The following is an 11,769-nucleotide window of genomic DNA, read 5'->3' on the forward strand; positions in this document are numbered from 1 at the left end:
TTCTCCCCTGATTTTTTTAAAAAAATACAACTCTTCCTTATTCACATGGCTTCTCTTATGGAAATTCCATAAATTGGATGTAATTCCATTTGTTGCATGTATCATTTATATGCAATTCCATGTTGTGACTACAAATTATTTTTTTCTATTTTCTCCTGTCTTGGCTCATGTTTAAGAATGTGTTCATCTGGAGGAGAAGTCATGTGTCCATTTGTTGAATTTAGCTATTGCATATTTGTTGACAACCTACTGTGTCTTAGGCACTGTGTTAGATGCTGGTTGTTGAAATTAGTGAAACATAGTCCCTGTTCAGGAGGTCACAGACTTTGTGGGAAAGCAGAAAAAAACTATTTTTGTACTTCCCCTAATTGATACAATAAATACATGTATGATAAGTAAATGTATAAATGCTTATTAAGGATTCAAAACCTCAATTCCTCTCTTGAGGAAATGTACCTCATAATGATCTTATTTCACCAGGAGCTTACTATCACTCTGAGGATGAGGGCTTAAACCCCATCCCAGTTAAGAGTCTATTCCTTGTACATGAATATAAAGGCCTCAATATATTCTCTAGAAAATGCCTTATCTGGTATAAATTTCAGATAGCAAAAAGTGAACCTCAAGACGTTCAGAATCTTAGTTTAGAGAAGCATCCAGAAGATCAGATGATTATCTGTCACTTATACAACTTGCTTGACATGAAAAAAGGGCGGTGAATTTCACGAGATTAGTTGATCTTTTGAGAATTTCAGTACTCCCTCCTATCAGTTGGAAATCCTATAAGAACAACCCCCATTAAAACACATTTATAATAAGCTTTACAGCTTCTGTAGCATATATGGCAGCAAAATGAGCTTGAGAGGAGAATGAAATTTGTCGTTTAGTTCTGTCCCCTTTGGAGACTTAATCAAACCATTTCTTTATCATGTGCCTCTGTGGTCTTATGTGTAAAATGGAGACAGTTCTAAAGTCATAATATAAAGTCATAGTTAAAGAGATATTGAGAAGCTTGAGAGTGTCATTGTCTTCATTTATTTTATAGTATCAATAACATTTAACTATCATTGCAAAGAGTTCAGATGTTATTTTGGGTCATCAAGTGCAACTGTGCAAATTAAAGAATGTGAAAAGAGCATAGACAAACTATGGCTTTGCCAAGGGGGCACAATTATTCTGTCATAGTATTTTAGTTTGCCAGGGTGCTATGACTAATATCATACAATGGGTTGGCTTAAGTAACAGCAATTTATTGTCTCACAGTTTCAGAGGCTAGAAGGTTTTGCAGTGTTTGTAGTGCTCCAGTACTGGCTTGCCACAGTCCTTAGGGTTTCTTGGTTTGAAACCCTGCCTTACATCACCTGGCAATATCTTCTCCTGTTTTGGTTTATGTGATTTCCTCGTTCTCTTTATAAATCCTCCAGTAATCCACATTAAGACCCACCCCACATTCAGTTGGTTAAGTTAATACTTAAACTAAAAATTGCATTTTCAGGAGGTCCTATTTACAATATGTTCATGCCCACAGGAATGTAACTTAAGATTCAGACACTGATTTTTCATTCACTTTTTTTTTCACCCTGGGGTACATAGCTCAATCAACCACAGGTCGATTTGGGTTAAGATCCCAGATACCCTTGATTCTTCTTCCTTGCCCTTTCATTGGATTCTGAACACCATGAACAAATCAACAAAATAAAATCCTTCTGTTTTATGTAACTGGTGTAGCATTTGGCAAAAATGAAATTGGAGCACTAAGTTTTAAGAGGTATCTTGGAAATAGTGAAAGATAGAGAAATGCCATGTACAGAGAGAAGAGTAGTGTCTGAAGATGATTCTGTGGAGGGAAAAAATCTGGTGATCAAAGGCATGCATGTGGCTCTGATTCCCAACAGGCTGGGTGAGTTCTGATTTCAGAAAGCACCATGAAGGTTCTAGCCTAACATACAGCATTAAAATAAAATATATATTTGGACTGGGCCATATTTACTTCTGCACACTCATAATTGAGTGCTTTAGTCCATGCAGCATTTAAATTGTCATTTGTTTTAAATTTCTCTTTGATTCTCTCCAAGACAAAGTTAGTACAGAGGTATATGATAAACTGCAGAGAAGCTCACTCTCCATGAGAATTATGATCTTAACAATTTTTTTGTAGCTGAAAGTCTCCAGACCAATTTACTTTCTTTTTATAGGTATGGTTGGGGAAAAATCAAGATGAAGGGCTCCTAATTACCCAACTATCCTGCATATGTTGCAACAATTTTCATTGATATTATGAGAATTCTTCAGACTGGGAGAGGAAAAAGGCCTAGCTGAAAATTCCCATGGCCATAATATATATGTGATGGTCTCAAGACATTTTGGGGACCTGGGAGTTCACTCATTTCATTACTATTATTCATAGAGGACAAAATTTAATATCCCATAGCTTTGTATCAGCTAAATCACTTCTTCCCTTCCTTAAAATGGACAGCTCTCAACTGAGTCTATAATGAGTGCATCTTTAAAAGCTCAATAAATTTTTGTAGTTTACCAGGGTCTTGTAAGTCATGGGTTTCTAGGGAGGATCTACTCCAAAAAGACTCAACTCTCGTTTTACATCAACAACAATTTTGATATAACCTTGAGCAAATTAAGCTCAATTATAAAAGGACACTTACTATCCCTACCTTGTGTGGTTCTTGTAAGGCATAAGACGAAGTAGCGGGTCTAAATGCATATATGTATTTTTTTTTCTCTTTTTTTTTTTTTTTACATGGGCGGGCACCGGGAATCGAACCCGGGTCCTCAGGCATAGCAGGCAAGCACTCTTACCGGCTGAGCCACCGTGGCCCACCCCGTATATGTATTTTTAATAATACTTGTACACACTTTAGAAAAACATTCTACAGAATGTACTATGGAAATCTTCGTGATATATCTAAACTAGTGTGCAATTCCCCCATTAAAACTGCTTAAATTAACAAAATCTATACATTAAGATGGATATCTGAGAATTCCAAATCTAGGGCCTGCCTCCTTACAGTACCCGGCCTCTCCATCATTCTGCTTTCCCCTTCATTGTAGTTCCCAATTCAGAAAATTTGGTGATTCATTCATGAACTTTTAAAAAAATTTTTTTATTGTATAATATATATGCAAAGCAAAGAAAGAAAAAGGCAGTAGTTTTAAAAGCACTCTTTAACAAGTAGTTACAGGACCCATCCCAGAGTTATCATTGCCTACCATGCATTCACCTCAAATTGTCCTGTTCCAGGACATTGAAGGTGAGAAGGAATATGTATTTTTTTTATCATCACAATCACCTTTAAAATTTTTTTTTGTGAAAAATAGTGTACATACAAAAAAGAATACATTTCAAATTACATTGCAACAATTAGTTGCTGAACAGATTTCAGAGTTTGATATGGGTTACAATTCCACAATTTTTGGTTTTTACTTCTAGCTATTCTAAAAAACTGGAGACTAAAAGAAATATCCATATAATGAATGATTCAGCAATCATACTCATTTGATAAACCGTTACTTCTCTGTATTAACTCCACCATCACCATTGATCTTTCTCCCCATTCTAGGGTATTTTGGATATGCCCATTCTAAATTTTTCATGTTGGAAGGGGCTGTCAATAATATGGGGTAGGGAGATGGATCTAACTGAATTTTTTGGAGAGGCTGGCCCCTCTGGGTTTCAGGACTCATCTTGTTCAGGAACCCATCTGGAGAGTATAGGTTTCTGGAAAATTACCCTAGTGCACGGTGCCTTTTTAGAATCTTATTTTGCCCTAGGTGTTCTTTAGGATTGTGAGGGATGGTTGTGGTTGAGGTTTGGCAAGTTATGATAGGTAGTAATGTCTAACTGAAGCTTGCATAGGAGTGACCTCCAGAGTAGTCTGGACTCTATTTGAACTCCTTCAGCCACTGAACCTTATTTGTTACACATCTTTCCCTTCTCTTGGTCAGGATGGCATTGTTGATCCCACAGCACCAGGGCCAGATTCATCCTTGGGGGTCATCTCCCACACCACCAGGGGGTCATTCACTCCTGAATGTCATGTTCCACCTAGGGGGGAGGGCAATGATTTCACTTGCAGAGTTGGGTGTAGAGAGAGAGAGAGGACACATCTGAGCAAAAAACAGAAGTCCTCCAGAAGTAACTCTTAGGCATACCTATTGGTAGGCTAAGCTTCTCCACTACATACATAAGATTCACTAGAACAAGGCTCAAGACAAAGGTCTTGGTCTATTGATTTGGCTGTCCCTAAAGTTTGACACAGTTTCCCTGGTGCTTAATATATTCTAGGATCTATTCAGGCTTTATAGTAAGCTATACAGGATTAAAGGACCTCTTTCTTATTCTGGGCTCCCTGTGTTTTGATTGTTTAAATGAGCCATCCAGACAGGTTGAGTTAGATTATGTGCTATAGAAAATTTAGTTTCCATACAAAATAAACCTTTCTTCCTTTGGTCTCAAGGAGTAGGTGACATTCTAAAATACAATGTCTTCCTTACCACTGTGTTCTGAATTATCTTAATCCCACCCTGATTGGCTTCATTTTTATTTCTAAATACCAGGTTATACATGTATAAAAGAGCCTCTCAAAATCCAGAAACAATAATTACCGCTCTGGACTAAATGTGTCTGTTATAAGAGCTTAAATTGAGGCCCCTGTTTTCTTATAAGCATTTTCTAAAGAAGACCATACAATAGTTGCGGTTTTGTTTCTGGTTTGTTTTGCATCACCAAATGTTCCACACATTCATTCACAATGTTGTGTGCATCAAAACTTCATTTTTTTTTTGTAGCAGCACAATATTCGATCATATGTATACATTATTGTTCACCAATCTACTTCTCAGTTCATGCATCCTTCTGCCACCTGCATTCATTAGCTATCATGTATAATGTTCAAAGTCCACAGTCCATCAATGCTCTCAATTTTAGATAACTTCCTTGTTCCCAAGAGAAAGATAATCAATAAACACACCCTCACCACATCTATGATCTCCTCAACTCTTGTCCTTCCCCCCAGTATTTACCACAGGTGTTGCTACGGTACTGCTGATGTTTTCCTGTTAAACATAGTCTATAGCATGCAATAGCAGTTTTCCTACTATACCCTGAACCTGAGGTAGTCCATACAAGAACTTATTTATATTTGTGGTGTTAATCAGTGGGACACATAGGTCTATACAACCCCTTTCATCATGTTCACCTTCTATATGGCAACATTAATTTTAGACTCACTAGTGAATTGCCTTCACTTCTACCTATTCCCTTACATTTGAGTTCAACCTCATTAGCTAACCATTCACCCATCTCTAGCTTCTATGCATCTCTAAGTCCCCTATATTCTGTATTGTAAGCCTCTAATTTAACCTTTACCATAAAGGTAATAAAATTCATAAAAAGTCATATGGTCATAAAAGTGGAGTCATACAGTATGTATCTTTTTGTGTCTCGCTTATTCCACTCAGCATTATGCCCTCAAGGCTCATCCATTCAGGACATCATTTAGTCTTACTGCTGCATAATATAGCATCATATGTATATACCACATTTTGTTAATCCACTCATCTGTTGATGGGCATTTGGATTGTTTCCATCTTTTGGAAATAGTGAATAATGCTGCTGTGAACATGGGCGTCCAAATGTCTGTTTGTGTCACTGCTTTCACCTCTTCTGAGTGTATACTGAGTAGTGCTATTGCTGGGTCTTAGGACTACGCATTATTTCGTTTCATAAAGAACTGCCAAAATGTCTTCCATAGAGACATTTCCACCAGCAATACATAAGTGTCCCAATTTCTCCACATTCACTCTAACACTTATAGTTTCTTGTTTGTTTAATAGCAGCCATTCTTATAGGTGTGAGGTGGTATGTCATTGTAGTTTGGGTCTGCATTTCCCTTATAGCTAATGAAAATGAGCATCTCTTCAGGTGCTTTTGAGCCAGTATTTGCTTTTCAGAAAAAATGCCTATCCATCTTTAGTCCATTTTGTAACTGGATTGTTTGTTCTTTTTTTGCTGAGTTGTATGATTTCTTTATGTGTACAGGATATCAAACCTTTGTCCTATGTGTGATTTCCAAATATTTTCTCCCATGGAGTTGGCTGCCTCTTCATCTTTTTGACAAAGTCTTTTTTTTTTGCATGGGGAGGCACCAGGAAACAAATTGACAGTCTTTTGAGGTGCAGAAGCAGTTCATTTTGAGGAGTTCCCATTTATCTACTTATCTTTTGTTTTTATGCTTTCGGTGTAAAGTTAGGAAGCCTCTTCCTATTAGTAGGTCTTGAAGACGTTTCCCTACATTTTCTTCTAGAATTGTGTGCTAATTCTTATGTTTAGGTGTTTGATCCACTTTGAGTTAATTTTTGTATAGTGTGTAAGGTAAGGGTCCTCTTTTATTCTTTTGGCTATTGATATCCAGTTTTTCCATGCCCATTAATTGAAAAGACTATTTTGTCCTAGTTTAGTGGATTTTAGCACCTTTTCATAAATCAGTTGACCATAGATTTGGTGGTCTATGTCTGCACTCTCAATTTGATTCCATTGGTCAATACCTCTATCTTTATGTCAGTACCATGCTGTTTTGAACACTGTGGCTTTATAATAAATTCCAAAACCAGGAAGTGTTAATCCTCCCATTTCTTTCTTCTTTTGGGGGATGTTTTTAGCTATTTGGGGTCTTTTTCCCTTCCAGATGAATTTGATAACTAGCTTTTCCAAGTCAACAAAGTAGGTTATTGGAATTATGATTGGCACTGCATTGAATCTATAGATCAATTTGCATAGAATTGACATCTTAACTATATTTAACCTTCCTATCCATGAGCATGGAATGTTTTTCCATCTATTTAGATATCCTTGGATTTCTTTTAGCAATGTTATGTAGTTTTCCATGTACAAGTCCTTTACATCACTGATTCAGTTCATTCTTAGGTACTTGATTCTTTTAGTTGCTATTTTAAATGGATTTTTTTCCTTAAGTGACTCCTCAATTAAGTTGTTGCTTATGTATAGAAGTGTTACTGATTTTTGCACATTAATGTTATATCCTACCACTTTGCTGAATTTGTTTATTAGCTTGGTAACTTTGTTGTAGATTTCTCAAGGCTTTGCAAGTATAGTATCATGTGATCTGCAAATAATGAAAGTTTTACTTCCTCCTTTCCAGATTGGATGCCTTTTATTTCTGTAAGTGTTTTTTATCAGAAAACGATGTCGCATTTTGTCAAATGCTTTTTCAGCATCAATCGTGATGATCATATGATTTTTCCCTTTTGATTTTTTAATGTGCTGTAATACATTAATTGATTTTCTTGTTTTGAACCATCATTGCATTCCTGCTATATACCCCAGTTGGTCATGATGTATAATTCTTTTAATCTGTTGTTGGATTTGATTTGCTAGTCTATTGTTGAGAATTTTTACATCAATTTTCATTAGGTAGATTGGCCTGTAATTTTCCTTTCTCATAGCATCCTTACCCACTGTGGTGTTAAAATGTTGTTAACTTCATAAAATAAGTTAGGTAGTTTTCCTTTTTTGCTCAATTTTTTGGAAAAGTTTGAGCAGGATTGCCGTTACTTCTTTTTGGAATGTTTGATAAAATTTCCCTGTGGAGCCATCTGGCCCTGTGCTTTTCTTTGTAGAAAGAGTTTTTAAGACTGACTGAATCTTCTTACTCATGGTTAGTTTGTTGAGATCTTCTATTTTTTCCTGAGTCAGTGTAGTTTGTTTGTGTGTTTCCTAGAATTTGTCCATTTCATCTATGTTGTCCAGTTTGTTGGCATATAGCTGTTTATAGTACCATCTTATGATTTCTTTTATTTCTTCAGGGTCTGTGGTAATGCACCCCCTTCTCATTTCTAATTTTATTTGCATCCTCTCTCTTTTTCTTTGTCAGACTTGCTAATGACCCATCAATTTTATTGGTTTTCTCAAAGAACCAACTTTTGGTTTTATTGGCTCTTTCATTCTTTTTTTCTCCCACTCATTTAAAGGTGCTTTAATCTCAGCTATTACTTTTATTCTATTTGCTTTTAGGTTAGTTTGCTGTTCTTTTTCAAATTCCTCCAGGTGAGCACTTGACTCCTTGGTTTTTGCTCTTTCGTGTTTTTTAATATAGGCCTTTAGGGCAATAAATTTCCCTCTCAGCACTGCCTTTGCTGCATCCCATAAGTTCTGATATATTGTATTTGCATTTTCACTCATCTCTAGATAGCTACTGATTTCTCTAACAATTTCTTCTTTGACCCACTGGTTGTTTAAGAGTGTGTAAATTTATATTTGTAAATGTTCTAATTCTTTGTTGGTGATTGATATCCAGCTTCAATCAGAGATCAATCCCTGTGATCAGAGAAAGTGTTATAAATAATTGCATTGTTTTTAAATTTATAAAGACCTGCTTTGTGCCCCAGCATATGCACTGTCCTGGAGAATGTTTCATGAGCACTAAAGAAGAATGTATATCCTGCTGTTTTGGGGTGTAATGACCTATATATGTCTGTTATGTCTAATTCATTTATCAAGTTGCTTAACTTCTCTATTTCCTTGTTGATCCTCTGTCTGGTTGTTCTGTCTATAGAGGAGAGTGCTATCTTGAAGTATCTTACTATTATTGTTGAAATCTCTATTGCTTCCTTCAGTTTTGCTAATTTCTGTCTCATGTACTTTGGAGCTCCTTGAGTGGGAGCATAAAAATTTAAGATTGTTATTTTTTCTTGGTGAATTGTCCCTTTTATTAATATATAGAGTCATTCTTTGTTTCTTATGATGTCTTTACATTTAAAGTCTATTTTGTCTGATGTTAGTATAGCTACTCCTGCTTTCTTTTGAGTACAACTTGCATGGAATATCTTTTTCCATCCTTTCACTTTCAATGTATTTGTATCCTTGTGTCTATAATGAGTAAGTAGCATATTATATTTCTTAATCCATTCTGCCAATCTGCATCTTTTAATTGGTAAATTCAATCCATTAACATTCAAAGTATTGCTGAAAGTATTTCTTGAATCCACCATCTTATCCTTTGGATTTTATTTGTCAGACTATATATTCTTTTCCCTCTTTCTCTTCTTAACATTTAAAGTTATGCTTACTGGTACTATTCAGTTCTTCAACCTCCTCCAGACCTCTCTCTCTTCTTTTTTTTCAACCAGCAGAACTCTGTTTAGTATTTCATGTAGGGCAGGTCTCTTGTTGACAAATTCTTTCAGGATTTCTTTGTTTGTGAAAATTTTAATTTCTCCCTCAGTTTTTTTTTTTTTATGTTTGTTTTGGGTTTTTTTTTTTTTTGAATGGACAGTCATCAGGAATCAATCCCGGGTCTCTGGCATGGCAGCCAAGAACTCTGCCTGCTGAATTACCTTGGTCTGCCCTCTCCCTCAGTTTTTTTTTTTTTTTTCATTTTTTTATTTATTTTTTTTATTTTTTTATTAACGGAAAGAAAAAGAAAAAAAAAGAAATTAACACAACATTTAGAAATCATACCGTTCTACATATGCACTCAGTAATTCTTAACATCATCACATAGATGCATGATCATTGTTTCTTAGTACATTTGCAGCGGTTTAGAGGAACTAGCAACACAACAGAAAAAGATATAAAATGTTAATACAAAGAAAAGAAATAAAAGTAGTAATAATAGTAAAAAACAACAACAACAAACAAACCAACAAGCAAACAAAAACAAAAAAAAACCCTATAGCTCAGATGCAGCTTCATTCAGTGTTTTAACATGATTACTTTACAATTAGGTATTATTGTGCTTTCCATTTTTGAGTTTTTTGTATCTAGTCCTGTTGCATAGTCTGTATCCCTTCAGCTTCAATTACCCATTGTCTTACCCTGTTTCTAACTCCTGCTGAACTCTGTTACCAATGACATATTTCAAGTTTATTCTCGAATGTCCGTTCACATCAGTGGGACCATACAGTATTTGTCCTTTAGTTTTTGGCTGGATTCACTCAGCATAATATTCTCTAGGTCCATCCATGTTATTACATGGTTCATAAGTTTATCTTGTCTTAAAGCTGCATAATATTCCATCGTATGTATATACCACAGTTTGTTTAGCCACTCTTCTGTTGATGGAGATTTTGGCTGTTTCCATCTCTTTGCAATTGTAAATAACGCTGCTATAAACATTGGTGCGCAAATGTCCATTTGTGTCTTTGCCCTTAAGTCCTTTGAGTAGATACCTAGCAATGGTATTGCTGGGTCGTATGGCAATTCTATATTCAGCTTTTTGAGGAACCGCCAAACTGCTTTCCACAGTGGTTGCACCCTTTGACATTCCCACCAACAGTGGATAAGTGTGCCTCTTTCTCCGCATCCTCTCCATCTCCCTCAGTTTTGAAGGACAATCTGGCTAGGTACAGAATTCATGGCTGGAAGTCTTTCTCTTTCAGGATCTTAAATATGTTATACCACTTCCATCTGGCCTCCATAGTGCCAGTTGAGTAGTCTGAACTGAGGTTTGGAAAGTATTCCCCCATTATATCCTCAACAAATCTTCTTAGTCCTTTACTCTTCTCTTTTCCTTCTGGACAGCAATGATTCTTATATTTGAGTGCCTTGTTTTGTCCATCAATTCCCTGAGATCCAATTCAAATTTTTCCATATTTTTTGCCATTTGCTGTTTTGAGTATTCATAATCAGTTGTTCTGTTCCTTAGTTTGCTTATTCTCTCTTCTGCCTCTTCAAATCTGCTGTTGTGTGTCTCTAGTATGTTTTTTATTTGATCTACAGCATCCCTAATCTCTGTGATATCTGCTATTTTTCTGTTTATTCTTTCAAATTAATCTTTATGCTCTTTGTAGTATCTTCTTGATGTCCTTTATGTCATTAGCCATCCCATTTATTTTATTTATTAGAGTTATATGAATGCCTTTGATTAGTTGTTCCAATGTTGGTGTGTTCTCTGGTGTTTTAATTTGGTTGTTAGGCTGGGCTATATCTGTCTGCATCATGATATGTTTAATGATCTTCTGCTATCTTCATGCCATAAAAATATCTTGATTAGTTGTGGTAGTTAGGTTCAGTTGTCAACTTGGCCAGGTGAAGGTACCTAGTTCTGTTGCTGTGGACCTGAGCCAATGGTACCTGAACCTCATCTGTTGCTCATTACATCTGCAGTCAGCTAAGAGACATGCTAGCTGTAATGAATGATGTTTGATTTAATTGGCTGGTGCTTAAATGAGAGAGCTCAATGTAGCACAGTCCAAGCAGCTCAGCATCCTCATCTCAGCACTCGTAGCTCAGCCCAGGCCTTTGGAGATGCAGAAAGGAATCATCCCAGGGAAAGTTGTCAGAACCTAGAGGCCTGGAGAGAAAGCCAGCAGAGATCACCCTGTGCCTTCCCACATAAGAAAGAACCTCAGTCGAAAGTTAGCTGCCTTTCCTCTGAAGAACTAATGAAATAAATCCCCTTTTTTTTTTTTTTTTTTTTTTTTTTTTTTCTTAAAGGAAAGACAGAGAGAAGGAAGGAAGGATAGAAGGAAGGAAGGAAGGAAGAAAGGGAAACATTTTTAAACATTTTCTTGTTTTATTGTATTCTGTTTCTCCGTTTTTGTTACATGGGCTGGGGCCGGGAATCGAACCGAGGTCCTCCGGCATAGCCGGCAAGCACTTTGCCCGCTGAGCCACCGCGGCCCGCCCAATAAATCCCCTTTTATTAAAAGCCAATCCATCTCTGGTGTGTTGCATTCTGGCAGCTAGCAAACTAGAACAGAAGTAGATTTTCTTCCGTTGTCTAAAGCCTT

This window comes from Tamandua tetradactyla, chromosome 2, assembly GCF_023851605.1.
Source record: "Tamandua tetradactyla isolate mTamTet1 chromosome 2, mTamTet1.pri, whole genome shotgun sequence".
Taxonomy (NCBI): Eukaryota; Metazoa; Chordata; class Mammalia; order Pilosa; family Myrmecophagidae; genus Tamandua; species Tamandua tetradactyla.